This window comes from Lepus europaeus, chromosome 9 (assembly GCF_033115175.1).
Source record: "Lepus europaeus isolate LE1 chromosome 9, mLepTim1.pri, whole genome shotgun sequence".
NCBI classification, from domain to species: Eukaryota; Metazoa; Chordata; class Mammalia; order Lagomorpha; family Leporidae; genus Lepus; species Lepus europaeus.
The window spans coordinates 67,112,116-67,132,983 of record NC_084835.1 but is presented as its reverse complement, the minus strand read 5'-3'; the positions used below and the strand labels follow the sequence as shown (position 1 = coordinate 67,132,983).

Genomic DNA, 20,868 nt, shown 5'->3' with positions numbered 1-20,868 from the left:
ATCTGTTCCTCAAAGTTAATTAACCTTTGATTTGATCAAAGGACATACCAGCAAGTTTCCATTTATCTGAAGGAGGGGGGTAGATTCTGTTGCTTCCCACAACTCTGTTAGGGCTGAACACTTTATAAACAGGTGCTTAGACAAAATAGAATATCTCATGTCAGAGAGAAGTCAGTTCATCAGAGTAAAAGTGAGTAAAATTGATTAATTAATGAAGCTGCAGTTGAAGAAATGTCATTTTCCCTTAGAGATTAAATTCCAACTTAGAGCACTTTTTTTAAAAGATTTATTTCTTTTATTTGAGAAGAAGAGTTGTAGACAGAGAGAGAGAAACAGAGACAGAGACAGAGAGAAAGAGAGAAAGATTTTTCCATCCACTGGTTCACTGCCCCAAATGGCAGCAATGGCTGGGGCTGGGCCTATCCCAAGCCAGGAGCCAGGAGCTTCCTCGGAGTCTCCCACACAGTGCAGGGGTAGTCTTCTACTGTTTTCCCATGCCGTAGACGAGAGCTGGATTGAAAGAGGAGCAGCTGGGACATGAACGGGCTCCATTTGGGATGCTGGCACCGCATGTGGACGCTTAGCCTACTACACCAAAGCTCCAGCACCAACTTAGAGCCCTTTTGTTCTGTATTTAACAGAAAAAGTGCTACTACAAAAATTCCCAGTTTTTTCATGTGAAAATAGAACACATTTTAGACAAACAAATAATTTATTGCACATTATCCACACCTAAAGTTGTTTATTATTTATCCATAACCTGATGAAACAGATTGTGGATCTCAGCAGAAAAAAATATATAATTTTTTAATTGGTAAATTTGAGCAGCACCACTTCACCGACCTGACCTGGGAAGGTTGCTTATCGCACTCAGGATATTGTGATCCAGCCTTAATGAGAGTGACAATTCAAATAGAAGCGGGATCTCACAGGCCTTTTACTAGATGGGAGGTCTTGTTTATTCCTAGAAAACAGGCATCACCAACTTCTCTTTCTGACCAAGTGATGTCCTTGTTTTACAGGAAGAGGTGGTAGCTGCTCTAGAGCACTTACTGAAAATTACTTAGCAAGGAAATACAATGTGGTGACATAAGAGAACTAGTCAACCAATCATTCTTTTCTTACTTATTTCATTAATAAACTGCCATGAGTGTTGGTGGTGACCATGTGGAGGTGAAGTATGAAACACCAAACCAGTCTTACATACCAGGCTCTAGAGCCTACTTTGGGTTGCCCTGAATGGGGTAAGGGTTAATACCAGAGGAGCTTTTCATTGATAGCAGCGCAAATCCTAAGATCCCTAAGTGTATGGAGTCTGTATCCAAAGTACTGAAATCCAATTAAGTTGTGGTATCAGTCTAAGGGTCGAATCTCTGCTTCTGGTATTCTCTGAGAGGACCTCTATATGAAATATCCTAAACCCTATATAGCGATTCTACCTTTCTTCCAACACTTAAGTTCCTACAGAACCACATATAGAACTGATCAGAGCAGTGAAGCTCAGCAAGAGTCTAGAAGCTCAACATGCTTCAGCCTCTGCCTTGCAACTTTGCAGCAACAACTCAATATTTTGGGGTCCTTTCTTCTACCCCCAAATGTCTCAGACCAAAACTTTCTCTTAAATGTCAGCTGTATTCTCCCTGACACACACAGTACAGCGAAGCAGGGGGCCCCAAGCTGGACCACCGTGCATGTCATCAAACCAAAAGTGTAATCGATACTCCTGCCCCAAACAGGAGGAAGGACATCTAACATCTCTACATCTTAGTGTTCATCTGGGACACTGAATTCTTACTGAGCTCTATCTTTTTGTTACAGAGCTGCATACATGTTACACATATTCACAGAAAATAAACTCCTGTTTTAGTGACAAAGATTTAGTAACAAAAAATTTCTCCTTAACCAAACTCTAGTTGGGCTCCTTTGAGTTGGGCTTCTTGAGGAGGCCTCCACCTTAGTTTATAAGACTTGAGCAAACACTAACATAGTCTCCAACACCTCAAAGCCCCACGTTCCTGAAGTGATCCTACCCGTCCTTAAAGTGCCTACCTAAGAAAACTCAGCGTTGCTGAAAGAATTTACAAACTCACAGAAAATAGAATTAAAAGATGAGTTTATTCTGGTACAAAGAAATATCAAAAGCCATGCACAATTGTTTTCATAATATACATTTTCCATGAACTTTTTTGAAGCACCATATACTATTTATCCCAGTCAACAACTGGGGATACAACCTCAATCTCCCAGTCTCTGTAGGAACATAGAATTTTAGCTTTAAAATTGGCAGCTAGTAAACACAGTTGGTCTAATCGAATTTGCCCTAACGTTCTATAATTTTTCACTTCCCTGACTGCACTAAGCCTCTGCTCACCCTCTTCTTATTCCCTCATTCTTCTTTTAAGATACTCAATCATCTCTGTAGAAATCAAACTTGAGTTCACCTCATTCTGGCCTCTTTACCCTGCTGCAATAATCATTGCTAAATAAAATCTGTCTCTACCACTTAAACGAACACCTGACTTTATTTATCTTTCACAATAGTTAGGCTATTGAACAAATGTTGACTTCCTAACACCATTTCTCATTAGAAATGTACATTCAAATATGCCTACAGGACACCTACACTTTGTGACAATTTTAACATAGTCCTGTGAAACTGCTCTAAAATTTAAAAACATTCAGAAGAATGAGAATCATAGCCTTGCCCACTTTAGGGTTACCAAAATCACTAAGGGAGAGCAAAGACTGTGGAGTCAACCAGATCTTGGTTTGCATCTCTTGTCATTCATCAGGAAGTTACTAAACCTCTGTAAATTAGGATTCTCCTGTATGAAGTAGGGAATATAAATAGTCACAGCATATGGAGCTGTTGTGAGGATAGCAGAAGATGAGAATATGAAGCCCTTAGCATAGTATCTACCACATGAGAATATTAACTATTCATAAACTATTCATATTATTAAAACTATTATAATTATTGATAATCCAGTTCAGTTGCACTCTCCATTCATAGGCTAAGTAAATTAATTATTGATTATATTGATTTTGTAATGCTGCTGTAAAAAATGCCAAAAATTTAGGAGTTAAAAATATACATAATTATTGTCTTACCATTCTGGAACTCAGAAATTCAAATTCAGTCGGACTGGACAAGTATCAAAGTGTTTTCTGCAGGGCTTGTTTCTTTAAGGAAGGTGTATTTTCTACTGATTTCTTAATTCTAGAGGTCAAATTTGTTTTTTGTTTTTTGTTTTTTTTTTTGGGGGTGGACTGTTGGCCTCTTCCTCCATCATCATCAAAGACACATATGATTTTTTTGTTGTTGTTTGGCAATCTTTCTGCTTCTATCTCTTTGCCTGGGTCTTTCAAGGCCTTTGTGATTACATTGAATTCATGCGGATAATAAGGATAATCGTTCCATCTCAGTACCTGCAAAGTCCCTTTTGCATGTAAAATAACATATTTAGAGGTTTCCAGGATTAAGATGTTGATATCTTTGAGTGGTCTTTACACAGCCATCTATAATTTTGAGGATAATTGAGCTAGTCTACTATACTACGTGCAATCTATGATGCCTAAGGTTTTACAAATTAGTCTGTTTATATCAAAATAACGCCAGACTGAAACTAATTTATCAATTTACCATGGCTCTTCAGGTGATCAATGATCATCTTTAACACAACCGGAATCAAGCTGTTCAAAAGAACGATAAAAAGACATTTAATTTGCACTTGCTGAATATTGCTCTAAATGCAGCAGCGGACGCGTGTGTCATTTTTCATTAATACCTCTTGAATGTGGTCATCTGGAAGCTCAGCTGCATCAGTTATGTAAACTTTAATGTATCTTTTGATTAAAATCATATTGTCAAGATTCAATTTTGTTTCAGTGGTAAAGAAATGTTGCTGATAACCAGTGTTATTTTCCAAGTAGAGCTTTCAAGTACTTGAGCACGTTTCTGATTATATTATGTTGTAGACAAAAGTTTATCCTATAATTCATAATTTAACATCAAATTGTATGGGAAAAAACAGGTAATGACTTTAGAACTTGATTCTTTTAAAATGTTAGGATTCAGTACTGAAAAATTGCATATGATCAGAGAATATTCTAAGGGATTGATGTTTGAGTTGAGATTTGAATGACAAGAAAAAAAAAAAAACAGCCACATTATAATATGGGAAAGAATATTCCAGAGAGAGTAAATAGCCAGGGCAAAGAACTGAGGCTAGAATGTACATTGCTTTAAAAAAAAAAAAACAAACAAAAACAAACAAACAAACAAAAAAAACAAAAACAGAAGTCTAAATGCAGCTATGGCATAGTGAGCATAGGTAAAAGTAAAGTGACCTGAGAATGTTGAGACTGGTCAGACAACATATATAACAGTACTTTAAAAAACTCACGGAAAAACAGAATTAAAAGTTAAATTCCAAGATTTTTCTTGCAAAACTTTGATGCTTGAATCCAGGTATCAGGAAGTTAACAGTTTCAATCTTATAGATTTCCTGAGTATAAAGAGTATAAAGGAATTGGATGGTGCCGCAGCTCAATAGGCTAATCCTCCGCCTGCAGTGCCAGCACACGGGTTCTAGTCCGGATTCTGTCCCGGTTGCCCCTCTTCCAGGCCAGCTCTCTGCTGTGGCCAGGGAGTGCAGTGGAGGATGGCCCAAGTGCTTGGGCCCTGCACCCCATGGGAGACCAGGAGAAGCACCTGGCTCCTGCCTTTGGATCAGCACGGTGCGCCGGCCGCCGTGCAATGGCTGCAGCGGCCATTGGAGGGTGGGTGAACCAACGGCAAAGGAAGACCTTTCTCTGTGTCTCTCTCTCTCTCTCACTGTCCACTCTGCCTGTCAAAAAAAAAAAAAAAAGAGTATAAAGGAAGCATAAAAGTTTTGCAGAGTGGTCCAAAAGAATATACTGCTGTATCTTCAAATTGAAGCTGGATTAAGAGAGAGCAAGATCTGTAGTGAGAGTTCAAGGTCAATGAGTTAATATCTTAAAGGTATTAAAGCAATTTTTCCATGAAACTATCTGCTAAAAGAGCAGTAACAATAGGATATAGACTTGTGTTTTGAGGTGAGATGCTTTCTGGGGGTAGCTAAACCTAAAGGAAAGGGTGTGGATGAGATATTGTGAAGGAGATATCCTTGGAAGCTTATTTATTCATTCAGCACTTAGGTCTTGGTGCTTGGTTTGTTCTGAGTTATTGGTTGATAGCAATGAGCAAAGCAGACAAATAACTCCTGCCTGAATATATTTTACATTTTACTGGAAAAGAGAGACAATAAACCAAGACATTACACACACACACACACACATTTTATTAGGCATATAATGATGTGACAGATGTGACAAATGGCAGAGGGTAGGGATGGAGAGGTGCCAGAGGAATGATCAGGTAGAAAGTTTCATCAGTCATGACAAAGAGTCTGACTTCTTTCCTTAGTGTGGCAAAGAGTAAGTGGGCATATGGGGTGACGTGATCTGATTTACATTCATAGATGGATCACTAGAGATACTATCTGGAGACTTGAACTTCAGTGGTTAGAAATAGAAGACTTCTTGGCTGGCGCCGTGGCTTAACAGGCTAATCCTCCACCTTGTGGCGCCGGCACACCGGGTTCTAGTCCCGGTTGGGGCACCGGATTCTATCCCAGTTGCCCCTCTTCCAGGCCAGCTCTCTGCTATGGCCCGGGAAGGCAGTGGAGGATGGCCCAAGTGCTTGGGCCCTGCACCCCATGGGAGACCAGGAGAAGCACCTGGCTCCTGGCTTCGGATCAGCGCGATGCGCCAGCTGCAGCAGCCATTGGAGGGTGAACCAATGGCAAAAAGGAAGACCTTTTTCTCTGTCTCTCTCTCTCACTATCCACTCTGCCTGTCAAAAAATAAATAAATAAATAAATAAATAAATAAATAAATCCAAGCCTTGTAACAGGCAGGACAGGGTCTCCTGGGACCTTGCCTTTGTCTGCCTTAGCCAGGCCCCAAACTTCCACATTAAAAAAAAAAAAAAAAAAAAAAAAAAAGAAAGAAGAAATAGAAGACTTCTGAGACTTCTGAGAAGTTTCTGGAGCTACCCAGGCAAGAGATAAGGATTCTTCCCTATAGCAAAACAAGTGTAGTGGAGGTACAGAAAAGTGGTTGAATTGAGATGTATTTTGAAGGTAGAATGTTCACATTTTCAGGGTCTTGAGTAGCTCTCTTTGAGAGGTGGCTCTTGGAAATTTGCTCAGCTCCTTAACCCTGAGACAACTTCTGAAAAACAGCCTGGCCTGCTCAAAATTCAACACTGGCAGCTCTCTATGTTTATGATTGCATTGTATCCTTCTAGCAATCTCTGTGCAGTAGGTCTCATAAAGCATTATGTAAATTACTTCGTTATTCACTGTGTATACCAAAGAAATACTGAATTTTATTTTCTACCATTTATCTACTATGTTTGTTTTTTCCAGTTGTATTTACTTTTATATTTTTGAGAGGTAGGTGTAGGCATTTGGTGTAGTGGTTAAGACCCTGCTTTTGGATACCCATATCCCATCATGTCAGTGACTAGTTTGAGTCATGGCTTTGCTTCTCTCTCTCTCCCTTCTCTCAATCCTTGTTTCTCTCCCTCCTGCCCCTCTGTGTGTGTGTGTGTGTGTGTGTCTGACTCTGCCTTTCAAATAAAATGAAAATAATAAATAAAAAATTTAAAAAGATATTTGGCAGAGAGAGAGGGAGAAAGAAAGAATGAAAATGTGTGAGCTCCCATCCACCGGTTCACTACTAAAATGTGCACAACTGCTGGGACAGGGCAGGCCAAAGGTGGGAGCTCAGAACCCAATTCAAACCTTCCACTTGGGTGGTAGGTAGCTGCCTACTTCAGTCATCACTGCTGCTTCCAGAATCTGCATCAGCAGGAGGCTGAAATCAGGAGTGGAGCCAGGACTTGGACTCAGCCACATCTACATGGGAGGTTGGTCTCAAAAGCAGTCTCGACTACTAAGTCAAACATCCAACCCTTAGTCTAATTGCATAGCATTTTGGAGTTGAAGTCTATCTTGAGAAACTTACAAGAGTGTGTACATCTCTGGTTCAACATCAAAGCAGTCTCTATGATTTTACTACATGAGGAAATCACAGGACAAACAATGTATATAAATTCTCACAAAATGTTTTCTACTCACAGAAAACGTTGGTTTTGTTTCACAGTTCATTGTTTTTCTGTGCAAACATTTCTTGATTTTGCCCCTCAATTGTAGAGCCTATCAAAAGTAGAATAGTTTTAGTTGAGGGAAGTATCTTGATTTGAATTACTTTTACTTTTGGAATATTCTTCTGCATTGAATACATAAAATTTTGGCAAGGGAAAAAAAAGCAGTAATTGTCATTGGCTTTCATCCTGTTTGCCCAAGCACTGGCCTCTTTCCTGGCTCAGCTAAAGAACAATTAAAAACATCCTGAGATATTAATCAAGCCGGTGCTAAAGTAAGACAAAGGCTCAAGAGGCTGCGAAGTCAGAGTGTTGGAGAGCTGTTCTTGTAAATATGAAAATACTTAAAATCCTGCCAGGAAAGGTAGAAGAAAGAGATTGTGACCCAGGTCTTTAAAACATCAATAAAGGAAGGGAAATGACTAGGAGGTCAGTAGGAGCCAGTATGAATAAAGAGCAAAGTGTTAAATGCTAATGGCACAGCTAGGGAAGTAGAAAGGGCTTCTCTAATAGTAAAGCCAGGAGGTGTGGATGCAGCAGTGCCTCTAAGGAGGAAGCTGTCCATTCCACTTCCCATGTGTGAGCTTTCAGAAATGTGTAATGGCAAGTGTTCCCAGGGGATAGCCCTTGTTCACTTGGGATGAGAGAGGGAACTTCCAGAGAAAAGACTGAGGAGAAAAGGGAGTGTGCTGATCGTGAAGTAAGTTCAGAGAACACCATGAAAAGTTGTGATTATCCTCACTTACTTTAGTGAGTTCAGTGAAGTTCAAAAACGATCGTTCATCCACAATCATAGCACTTCTAAGTGGCAGCAGAATTTGGCTTCATACACCATTTATGACTACAAAATTTGTGATCTTTACTGAGCTATAAAACTGATTCAGTGTAATGTTAGAGACATGCTGTTATCTAATGTGATTTAGCCAGCACAGTCTTTCAAACCACTTAACATTTTTTTTTATGGTTATGGAGAGATGGATTCTGTACCTCACTAATGAGAAGGCTTGGTGTGCTGGTGGATATGTTTAACATCTCTTTAAGAAATTTGTTCAAATGCTGGTCATGGCTGACTTCAGACTTTGACAGCCTTAGTATCTTCAGAAAAAGCTTGGGGAAGGAAAAATTGGTTGTTGAATGCTGTTAGGAACAAGCTATGCACTCAGTTATAAAATATGTCATAGGAGGATGGCCCAAGTACTTGGGCCCTGCACCCCATGGGAGACCAGGAGAAGCACCTGGCTCCTGCCATCGGATCAGCGCGGTGCGCCGGCCACAGCGCGCCAACCGCGGCGGCCATTGGAGGGTGAACCAACGGCAAAGGAAGACCTTTCTCTCTGTCTCTCTCTCACTGTCCACTCTGCCTGTCAAAAAAAAAAAAAAATGTCATAGGAGTACTTCAAAAAGTTCATGGTCTGGTCAAGCATTTGGCCTAATAATTAGGATGCCCTTGGCATGCTTGGTTCCTGATTCTAGCTTCCTGCCTGTGCAGATTCCGGGAGGCTGTAGGTAATGGCCCTGGTAGTTGGATCCATGCTACCCATGTGGGAGACCAGGACTAAGTTACCTCTCACATTCATCCAGCCTAAAATCTGGCTGATGTGGACATTTTGGGGGTTGAAATAGCAGATGGGAGCTCTCTTTCTCTCTCACTCTCTCTCTCTCTCTGCCTCTAGAATGTGTTTTTTTAAAGGGAAAACTTCATGGAAAATATAATTAAAATATGTTTATTTTTGCACACAAACTTTTGAACTCTGAGCATAATCTTTTCATCATATTTATTTTCCATGAACCTTTTGAAGACTGCATATGCATGGATTTCAACTTTTGTTTGGTGCCAAAATAAGCTTAGTTCCATCTTATATTCACTTTGTGAATTACCTTGTATGAAGAAACATGAAAAATATAATTTTATGTCATGTGTCTCTTTCCTGCATAGGCTTTCATTTTTCAATATTGTTTTTTATTCATCCATAAAATTATTTCATGTTAGTTCTCACCAGGGAATATACTATAAATTTTGCTTTTCAGGTTTTGTTTTTCCCCCAACTTTATCTGGTCAAAAGGTGATTGATAGAGTAGGTAGGGTTGCCTTAGCAACCCATACATACAACAAAAAGTAGAAATCCCAATGAACCTTTATACAAAGGTTTTCTACAGTTCAGACAGATTATAAATTATTTTTCAAACACAAGTTTGACCTCTTTCTCCAGTTAGTAGAAAAATAATTTATAAAGTACTTTCATTTTTAAATAACTTTTTTCTAACTTGCAACAAAAACTAAAAATGTTTTAACAAACAAGCCCAAGTACTTGCAGGGAGAGGAAATGATAAAAACCCTGATTTACTTCTAAAAGTCCCAAACTATTGTGGACTGTAGCTACATCAGGAAGAGCGTGAGGTGTCCAGGCGCCTGGATCTGAGAGGGCTTGGATTGTGGATACTGAAGGAGAAGCTTCAGTCTACTCACCAAGTTAGCAGTCAGGTGACCATTTCTGCTCCTCCAGTATCAAAGGCAAACCACTCTTCTCTGGAGCAACTCAAGGTACTTGGCGGGTGAGGCTGAGGTTGACTGAAGATTTTGGGAGTTTGGGAAGATCTGAGCATCAATCATGGCACCCCCAAGTCCTTTTACATCTCTGCTCCAAGAACAGAGGCTCTCAGGAAAATGCTCTCTAGTCACCAAAGTAAGAAAATGGAAGATTACCCTCTGGAGTGACTGCTCTAGGAAAAGACAATTGTCAGTTCTAAGACCTTCTGCCATTTGAAATTTCCTAAGGGAAGAAATGGCAGTGCCAAATCACTTTACAGTACTACTGATGGCAAACAAGGACCTACCCCTGCCACAAGAGAAGCCTGTAGGACCTCATTCAAATGGGCATTTTAAGGTAAAGAACACAAGATATTTCAAAAATGTTCTATGTTGAAGGGCATAACACAAAATAATTATGAAGAAATGAGTTAGATCAAGAAGATAAGACAGCCAGAAGCACATTTTATGAAAAATATAGATAATATCCTTATCTTGAAAAAAATGAATAGCATATCTATATATGAAATGAGAGTAGAATATGATTAAAAGTATTTGTGGAAATTAAAATTATAATTAACAAAATTATTTAAAACATCAATAGAATAAGTCATTAAAAGATTTTAGATATAATTCTCCCAAAATTAGAACAAAACAAAGTGATGTAAGAAGGAAAAGGTGAATTTCCACAGATAGTACAGCTGCTTCACAAAGAAAGTTCAATAAAGAGAGAATGGGAAGCAATGGAAAAAAATGTAATTTTAAAAGATGTTGTAAAACAAACTATTCCATGATTGAAAGAAGGATGTTGTCAACTTTAAAGAGTCCATTGATCTTAAAAAATAGAAAAAGCTCATTGATTACTTAGATCATTGAATGAAAGAAGTCACTCATGCAAACACATCATCTTGAAAATAAAGGAAGAAAAAAAAAGAAAAGGTTTAAAAATCTCTACGAAAGAAAAGAAAATGTCTAATTAAACAACGGGAAAAAAGAATGGCAAGCAGTATACTGCAGTTAAATCTGGATAAAGAAATGCAAAGATTAAGGCTGACATTCAGTATCTAGTCCTGAATCAAATTCCTAACCTCTCTCTATTCATTTTTATCAACTGTAACATTCAGAGAATAACACCATCTACTTCAGAGTTGTTGCAGTAAATGAATAAAATCATACACACCATGAGCACTCAATTAACATAAGCCATGTTTATGTTGATAATGTGATTAATATACTCTTCATCAAGCACTTCTGACCAGAAAGAATTGTCTGAGGAACTGAAGATGAAATGAATAGGAACTTAGTCTGCCTGGGATGGATGAAAAGATTAAAATAAGTAAATTTAGATGTTTAAATATATAAAAGTTAAACAACAGCAATATTGGAAAGGCAATGATCAAAACAAAAGAAAAATTAAGATATAAATGCAATTATCATGTGACACAATACAATTCTTAATTTATAAAGGATATTTAAACTCAATGAATCAATACATTAATTGTAAGGGGTCAATGATTTTTAATAGACAAATCATAAGAGAAATATGACAACAAGCAAACAAAAACCAATGAACTTGTGAAACCAAATATTTGGCTGTAAAATAAAAGCTGTATCAAGTTTTAAAAATACACACTGAGGATTTTTTGGCCTAGGAATTTGGCAAAATATAAAACTCAAAACAACTCACTTTCCTAATTATAGCTTCATTTTATAGTATTTTTTATTATTTGCTTAATACATTCCTTTGTTCAATATGTATTTTGCCAGCAAGGTTCTAGTTTGTTAGGGTAGAGACGTTGAGCTTTTTTTCAAAATGGCCTTCTTAATATAATTAAATCAGGATTCAAATTGCCCAGCCAGGGGCTCAGCCTCTCCATCATGCATCTTGGCTCAGGAAGGCCATGCCTTCAAGATGCATGGCAGAAAGGGAACATTGTAGGATTCCAATCCAGGGCAGTGCTTCCTGGGACAAGGGTGATGGATGGCAGAGTTGAGTATCTTATGCTAGGAAGTGGCCATATGGTGCAGTCAAATGCTTTTCAACACGTTGACAGCTGTTTGGTGATATTACATATAAATAGAAGGTATATTAGGTGCTCTAGAAACCCTAGATGTGACATAAGTGGCATGTATATTAGGTGCACAGGAAGTATCTACTGACTAATTAGTTGAAATCATATATATATAGTTTGTAAAGCATTTTGGAACTGTCTAAGACTATAAATCAAGAGCCTTAAGTATTTACTGTTTTTTTTTATTTTTTATTTCATAAATGTGAATTTACAAAGTGCAACTTTTGTATTGTTGTGGCTTCCCCCCTCCAACCTCCCTCCCTCCCGTGGCCCTCCCCTCCCCCTCTTCCATCCCGCCCTTTATCAAGTTTCATTTTTAATTACCTTCATGTACTGAAGATCAACTTAGTATATACTAAGCAAGGATTTCAACAGGCTGCATTCACACAACTGCACAAGGTATAGGGTATTGTTTGACTAGTAGTGTTTTTAAGTTTCATAGTAAAACACATTAAGGACAGAGATCCTACATGGCGAGCATGTACCCAGTGACTCCCGTTGTTGATTTAACAATTGGCACTCTCATTTATGACGTCAGCAATCACCCGAGACTCTTGCTATGAGCTGTCTAGGCTATGGAAGTCCCTTGAGTTCACCGACTCTGAACTTGTTTAGTCAAGGCCATATCATAGTGGAGGTTCCTTCCTCCCTTCAGAGAAAGGCGCCTCTCTCCTTGATGGCCTGTTCCTTCTGCTGGGGTCTTGTTCACCAGGGTCTTTCATTTAGATTGTTTTTTGCCACCGTGTCATGGCTTTCCATGCCTGTGAGACTCTCATGGACCTTTTAGCCAGATCTGAATGTCCCAAGGGTTGATTCTGAGACAGGAGTGCTGTTTTGGGCATTTGCCATTCTATGAGTCTGCTGTGTGTCCTGCTTCCCCTGCAGGATCATTCTCTCCCTTTTAATTCCATCCTTCATTATTTGCTTACACTGGTCTTATTTGTGAAATCTCTTCGACACATACCCCAATGCCAGCGCACTTGGTAAAGTGATAAATATAAATACACAACTGATCAAAAAGATGCGGTATGTGTAGAAGGGTTTTTATTGCCATCTTTTGTTAGTATCTACCCTAAGAAAATCATCAAACACATATTTATGTTGTTGTACCTGAGCGAGTATGAACAAAGGAGCTCCACACATTGATAAAATTTGATGGTCCTTTATTTGCCGGCGGTGGAGAGTGGGCTCATGCCCTAAAAAACTCTCGACCCTGAAGCCTAAAGCAACAGGGTTTATAAAGTCAAAAACCACAAAATCAGGAGGGGAATTCATGGTTGCTAGGAACAGGGGGAAATACATGGTTACCAGGGTCAAGCTGACCTAAAACTTATGCGAAACTAGTATCAATTATAATCTTGACAATACCAGTTACAATCTTATAATTTTGATGTTAATCCAGGTCTTCGTTTTAATTATATGTAGGACATAGACAAATTACATTTTTATCATTAACCCAGGTGTAACCTTTTTACTTTCAAGCTTGAACAATTATGCTAGGGGGTTTCTATGCTCTGCCAAGTGTGATGTAGTGGACTGCTATTGTTCTACTGTTTTAGATCATAGTTTCAGACCAGAGTCTCACAGTGTGTGTGTGTGTGGGGGGGGTGCTTTCCCAGAATGGAGTCTCAAGTGCTCCAAAATGGAGTCCCTACTGTCAAGGTGCTACTTCAATGTATAAGTTTGTGCACTTCAGAGTTGTTTTTTTTTTTTTAACTTAAACATTTATTTATTTATTTACTTGAAAGAATTACAGAGAAAGAGAGAGAGAGAGACAGACAGACAGAGACAGAGAGTTCTTGCATCTGCTAGTTCATGCCACAGTAGCCAGGGTGGGGCCAGTCCAAAGCCAGGAGCCAGGAGTTTCTTCTGAGTTTCCCACATGGGTGCAAGGCCCCAGCACTGGGGCCATTTACTACTGCCTTCCCAGGGCATTTGCAGGGAGTCAGATTGGATATGGAGCAGTCAGGACTACACCATGGTGCCAGCCCTGCTTCAGTGGTTTAAACAATAGTGAAAGCATGGAAATCACTTTAATGCCTAATAATAGTGAAAAAGATAAATAAATTAGAATTGAATATTATATAGCCACCAAAATCAATAATTTCAAAAACTGTTGAGTGATATGGGAAAGTACTTATGATATGTTAAATAAAATTAGCAAAATATAAAATTATATAGAGTGTATCAAATGTTTAATAGTATATACCTCGAGGTAAGGGTTGCACTTGATTTGTTGTCCTCAAGTGTTGGAATTACGGCAGATTGAATTTCTGTATTTTATAAAATATTTTAAAGCACTATTTTTACTATTAGATCCAGAAAATAAGTAATATTAAGTCTGTGTGGGATAAAGACAAGATATAAGTGTTTTATTAGTCTTTTTACATTGGTATAACAAGGTATAGGTGAATGCATACCTTATAAACAAGAGGTTTTTTTTTTTTTTTTTTTTTTACTTTTTTAAGATTTATTTACTTATTTGAAAGTCAGAGTTACATGGAAAGAAGAAAGGCAGAGAGAAAGAGATAGAAAGAGAGAGAGAGAAAGAGATCTTCTATGCACTGGTTCACTCCCCAATTGGCCACAACGGCTGGAGCTGTGTCCATCCCAAGCCAGGAGCCCAAGGATTTGGGCCATATTCTGCTGTTTTCCCAGGCCATAACAGAGAGCTGGGTCAGAAGTGGAGCAGCCGGGACTTGAATCTGTGCCCATATGGGATGCCGGCACTGCAGGCAGCAGCTTTACCTGCTACACCACAGCACCAGCCCCAGAAAAGAGGTTTATTTAGCTCACAGTCTGAAAGGTTGACATTTCAGTATCATGCGACCCTTTTAGTCTGGTTTCTGGTGAGGGCGTCACAGCATATGGCCTCACCAATGGCAGGGACGATGTGGGAGACATCATTCAGTGAGAAAGGAAGAGAGAAATTCAGGGCTCAAGCTTGTTCTTGCATAATAGTTTGCTCTCATGGGAACTAAGGATCCACAAGAGTCACCTTCATCTCTTCTAAGGGCAGTGACCAGAATGATCTAATCACCTACCACTAGGCCCTACCTTTGAAAGAGTCCACCATCTCTTAACATCACACTGGGGATCCAACATGGAACTGTTTTCTGGTTTCACACCAAAGTACACGCTTTGCTCTGTGTGTGATTAAGTTTATTAGCCTGTCTACACTACAACAAAAGTTTTCATGAAAGAGTAGTAACTTGCCTGTCAGCAGGCACTACCTGGACACTTCCAACTATATTCCTAAGAGAAAGACCAACTGGTTCCCCACCCAAATAAGCCAGTTCTGTGACTGCTTGGATAGAGCAGAACCATCCTCATTTAAGACAGACAGGGAGCAACTGGAGCAAAAAGGAAGAACTGTCCATTCCAAGCCAGGCAGGTTCATGGACAACATGAATTGTGTAGCATAATGTAGTTGAAGTACAAAACTTTATATTCCAAAAATTAAAATTTCTCTGGTTTGGGGATGGCAGTGTGGCATAGTGGGTAATGTTGCTGCCTGCAGCACTGACACTGAGTCCTGGCTGCTCCACTTCAGATCCAGTTCACCAATAATGCACCTGGGAAAGAAAGAAGAAAATGGCCCAATTCCTTGTGTCCCTGCATCCATGTGGTAGACGTGGAAGAAATTCTTGGCTCCTGGGTTCAAATCCGCTCAGCTCCAGCTGTCGCGGCCATTTGGGGAGTGAACAAGTAGATGGAAGATCTCTCTCTCTCTCTGTGTAACTCTTTCAATTAAATAAATAAATACTAAAAAAAAATTCTGAAACTACCAGGGTCAGCTCTCTAGTTAATTCATTATCTGGTTTGTTGAGTCCTCTAATGTCATTAAATAATTATTTTAAAAAGTGTAGCATTCAAATATGTTTGGTAAATATTGTGTTTCAAGTAGTCTTTCCAGGGAAGCCAACAAGATGACAGACTTGGACCAGAGTGATCTCTTTGGCAATACATATATGATACAAAGAACATTAGCATGGCCCCTGTGCAAGGATGACATGCGAGTGCTCCATATTTAAAAAAAAAAAAAAAAGAAAGAAAGAAAGAAGTGGACCAGAAAAAGAAGCTGACCTTCTGCAATTTCATAGAGGCATGAAGTCTGACAAGATGGTGGGTATTTCATAGGAGGAGCCAACACAGATGTACAGTACTCTGTATTGGCAGTGGCTCAGCCATAGCCTGCAGCCGGTGAAGCACTGACCGGCACCTCCCATGGAGAAGTCAAAGGTAGTGAAGACACATCTGTGGGACGTGATCTGGGCAGCATGGTGGGCGTCTGCAACTTCCAAACCTTCAACCATGTGGATGATATGCCATCACCTGGCCGAGTTCTCCATTACCCACCAGCTTGTGAGGCATGCATGGCCTAGCATCATGGCCACCCACTCCATCTGCTTCATTAACCATAAGCAGCCTGCTCAGCAATAAATCACTTTGGATTTCAACAGATTTTATTACTATAGCACTTCTGGAAGTCCTTCATGTGCAAACCGGTCTTGTAAATTTCCAGGATGGAAGTATTATTTGCAAATTTTCCATAACTCACTTGACTCCTAGAACAACCTGCATGTTTCATGCAATTTAGTTTTATTGAAGTAATGATATTTAGGAGACTATGGCCTAGACTGCTAAACATGTTTGTCCATCTGGAAAGCAAGAATTTATCCAGAAATTTATTTATTACTACATCTTGAAGTTGCTGACCCAGGTCTGCATTAATGTAGCTATAGTTTATCTTAGGGCTGTTTGAGGTAAAACTTGGAGAATGGTGGGAGATTGAGGTGGGCGAGTTCATTGTATGAAAAGTAGCAGTTGCCCATACTCAAGAAGACATCAGACTCTAGCAAGGAAGCCACGTAAGTCAGACTAAGAAGAGGCAAGGATGGTGTGAAATGCACTACTAACTAGAGAATTCTGTGGAACTGCCATTGGCAAGGTCTTGAAAGATTTAGACAAATGATTAAATTTTGTTTCTCATGGTATCTCATCTGTACAATGAGATTATGAATTCACCAGCCTCACATCATATTTCTAGTGTTCATTAGAAGAAATTAGATCTTGTGAAATATTTGATTAAATATCTTTCCAACTATACTCCTATTTCATGTTGAAAGAGCACTGAGACTGTAATCTAATCTTTCATCATCATGAATTTATATTCTGTTCATAATTGGTGATTGGTATCTATGGTATAAATTTAAATTTCATTAATATGATTTATATTTTGAAGAGTTTTAAGTTTCAACACATAGCTTCCCTTGAAAAATCAAACCTGTCCTCTGAAATTTAAGATATTATGCTCCTGTTTTAATAACCATTCTCTTTGTTTTCAAGCTCTCCATTTAGTGTGCTTGGGCAAGGAAAAGAAAGATCTGGTTTCAAAGAATCTCCCTCTATTTCACTAAAGCTTAATTGGTTTAAAACCTTGTTTAATTCAAAATGTGATGATAACAAACAAATATGTTTAAGCTGTAAAGAGATCGGATTTTATTCTGAGGATCAGGGGTACTGTCCGATCCTTGCTCAAATGTCTCTACCCAGGAGTTAATTATTACAGGTGTACTTCAACCTGAAGAAGAGCCAATAACTATCAAGGATGGCATATTATCAGAACAGTACAGACAGGCAGCATCAACACACTAACATTCTCCTTCACAATCTCCCAAGCCCTATCATCTCCAATTCAAAAATGTGACACTGAGGCAACCAGCAGGGGTCAGAGATAACGAAGGCTTATAGCATAATATAAATAGCAGCTGATATGAGGTATGGCTGAGAATCAAACATGAGCCACAGATTTCTATTAGAGGGCCCTACAAGAGGCGCTCATTCACACCCTGCCAAGAAGCTATCAGTTTATCCAATGGAGTTCAGCTTGGGCTGAGCCCAGCTCTGTAGACTCAGTGCCACCTAGTGGTACATTACAAGTGCAAAGCTGCACATGGATTCCCCTCTGGTCACCTCCCCAGCTCCATCAGAAAGCACTGCTTCATTCTACATTTCATAAAGAACAATCATATTCATCTTTACCTAAAAGGACTCTGCCTTCATTCACAAACCACATCAACGAAATCTCTCCTGAATCTACAGCCACGTTGCTTATATATAACCTTCTGATATACCTGTTTCCATCATGTCAGCCAGCATATTTTATTACACATTGGGTCCTTTATAGTGCCAACATATACTTACAGTAGACTCCTACATCTTTCTTTACAGAATAGATCTTAAATTTGATTAGAAAAATAAACTTTTCAATTTTCTTCTATCGAAATTCCAGCACTAGCACTGACTAATTATGAGACTTTGAACAAATCATTTAACCTAATAGGACCTTGTTTCCTCAAATCTTTAAAATATATCAAAAGTCAATAACCAGCTCTTGCTGTTAACTTATATATGTATTTACAAAAATGAATGATCTATTTAAAGTCCTAGATACATAATATACGTTCAATAAACAGTAGTTATCAGTATTTTAAAGTCTTCCCAGAAAAAGACAAAGTGCAACGGTAGAAATTTCCTTTCATTAAATTTGTTATAATTTCATTACTAAGAAAATCAGTTTTTATCAATTGTATTTATTTATTTTCTTTAATTTAAAAGGCAGAGGTACAAAGTCAGAGAGACGGAGATAGACATGCAAAGGTTCTCCAGCCCCTGGTTCACTCCCATGTTCCCACAACAGCCATGACTATGCCATACCAAAGCCAGGAGCCTGGAACTCAGTAAATGTCTTCAAAGTTGGTGGCATGAGGAGAAGCACCTGGCTCCTGCCTTCGGATCAGTGCGGTGCGCCGGCCGTTAGAGGGTGAACCAATGGCAAAGGAAGACCTTTCTCTCTCTCTCTTTCTCACTGTCCACTCTGCCTGTCAAAAACAAAACAAAACAAAACAAAACAAAACAAAGTTGGTGGCATGGACCCAAGTATTGGAACAAATACCTGCTGCCTCCCATAGTGTGCCTTAGCAGGAAGCTGGGTGGGGAGCAGAGGATCTAGGACTCAAACCAAGCAGTATTGAAACCACTGTGTCAAATGCCTGCCCCAGAAAATCAAAATTTTGACTTCATACTCTAGAGTGCCTGAAAAAAATATGCATACAGATTGGCAATTCAAAGCATACACGAGGGTACTTCAAGAACTTCATAGAAAAATGAAATTAGAAGATATGTTTTTCTAGGCACAAAGAACTTTTGTAATGTATGCATACTTGTTTCATAATATGCACTTCTATGAACTCTTTGAAGCCCCTCCTACACTGAGAAAACAGAGGAACTATTAGTATTTCAGGAAGTGGCCATTCCTCTTTGCTGTCTTCTCTTTGTAGTCACCCTGATAGCGAACATATTCATGGCATTCTCTCTAAGACTAGGACTTTTAGCAGAACATGTGAGATTAAATTCCAGTGACAGTTATCACACTGTTTACTCAGTCACTTGTAACCCCACTGCTATTTTAGAAATGCCTTCACTGCACTGTCTCAGACATTCAGAAGGCAAATTAATCACAGGTTTTCAAGTGAGCTCTTTCCTTGACCCTCTCACCACAGAGTTCCACTTGTTATCTCTATCCTTAAAAGTATATATTCCGAATAAAGCAAAAATAAAGAAATCTTATACAGTGATATTTCTCGGATCAAAAGTTGTCAGCATGTTGGTTTATTACTAAGAGCCACAGTCCTTCATTATTTTTCTGTCCTCCTGAAAGTGGCTACCACAAAACTCTGCTTTGGGATTCCTCCTATCAAGATGGCATAGAAGAACATGGCTTTGTTAGTTAGAAAATGGACTCCTCTTCTAGGTAACGGGCCCAGCAAGGACTTGGAGAGGCTGAAAGACTTACCCAAACTATCAATAACTATGCACTTGACACTTTTATATGGAAATTGATAAAACTTCAGTTTTTATTTTATTTTTACTTTTTTTAGAGATTTATTTTTATTTATTTGAAAGGCAGAGTTACAGAGAGAGAGAGAGAAAGAGAGAGAGAGAGATCTTCCATCTGCTGGTTCACTCCCCAAAAGGCCACAATGGCCTGCACTAGGCTAAGCCGAAGCCACGAGCCAGGAGCCTCATCCAGGTCTCTCAAGTGGGTACAGGGGCTCAAGGACTCCGGCCACCTTTTATTGCTTTCCTAGGCACATTAACAGGGAGCTGGATCAAACCTGGAGCAGCTGGAACTTGAACCGGTGCCCATATGGGATGAAGGTATTGCAGGTAGCAGCTTAACCTGTTGTGCCACACTGCCATCTACCTCCCCTCCACCCAAATTGATAAAGCTTTAAATAAGATAAGGAATCATCTTCAGAATAAATAGCATCAGTGCTCTTCTCATTGCTTCTTATCACTAACTTTGAGACTTTGGAAGGGAAAAGGGTATCTGTAAAATACAGCAACAGACTGAACTGTGGCTGAGAGAGGGTTGACTGTTGCATAAATCATCTGTCTCTCTTAATGTCGGGAAAGAATGTCTTTGCCTGGAGACTGGTGGATTCTTAAAAATTTTAAGCTGAACGCAGAGGGATGAGAAAGAAAAATGGCCAACATAAAAAGAATACAAAACAGGAAATAGTATGGCAATTGATGGTAAGTCCCAAACAGAAGAGACAGAAAATGCCTCAAATGCCCAGATACTGATGGGTACACAGCAATAAGAGGAAATGCACTTTTTATTTTAAAATAGTTATTAAAGTATGAGAGGCAACGATGGAACTTGGAGGAGATGCATCACAGATGACGAGGTGTTTCCTACCTGTACTCAATGATGGCAGCAGTGATTGCTTAGAGTGCACTGGTCAGCAAGAAAGCCAAGATAAACAGCAGTCACACCTAAATGATGCACAGTCTAAAACTAGCATAGTTTTGTAGGAGTAATGAGATACTCCAATTGCACTCAGGGTTTCTAAATGTCATAGAAGAATCAAAACAGTCCATCTGATAACAATACATCCTGAATTTAACTGACGTTCATAGAAGGAGGAAGAAGCAATTAAAACAATGATCCCCAGATTTTATTCCTGCCCATAAGGCAGGACTGCAAGCCTAGTTGAGGAAGAAAG

At 39.1% G+C, this 20,868-nt stretch overlaps 1 pseudogene; it reads left to right on the top strand.

Annotated features, from left to right (window-relative positions):
• The first annotated feature begins 15,734 nt into the window (after window positions 1–15,734).
• LOC133767357 (U6 spliceosomal RNA) lies at window positions 15,735–15,828 on the top strand (annotated as a pseudogene).
• The last annotated feature ends 5,040 nt before the right edge of the window (window positions 15,829–20,868 follow it).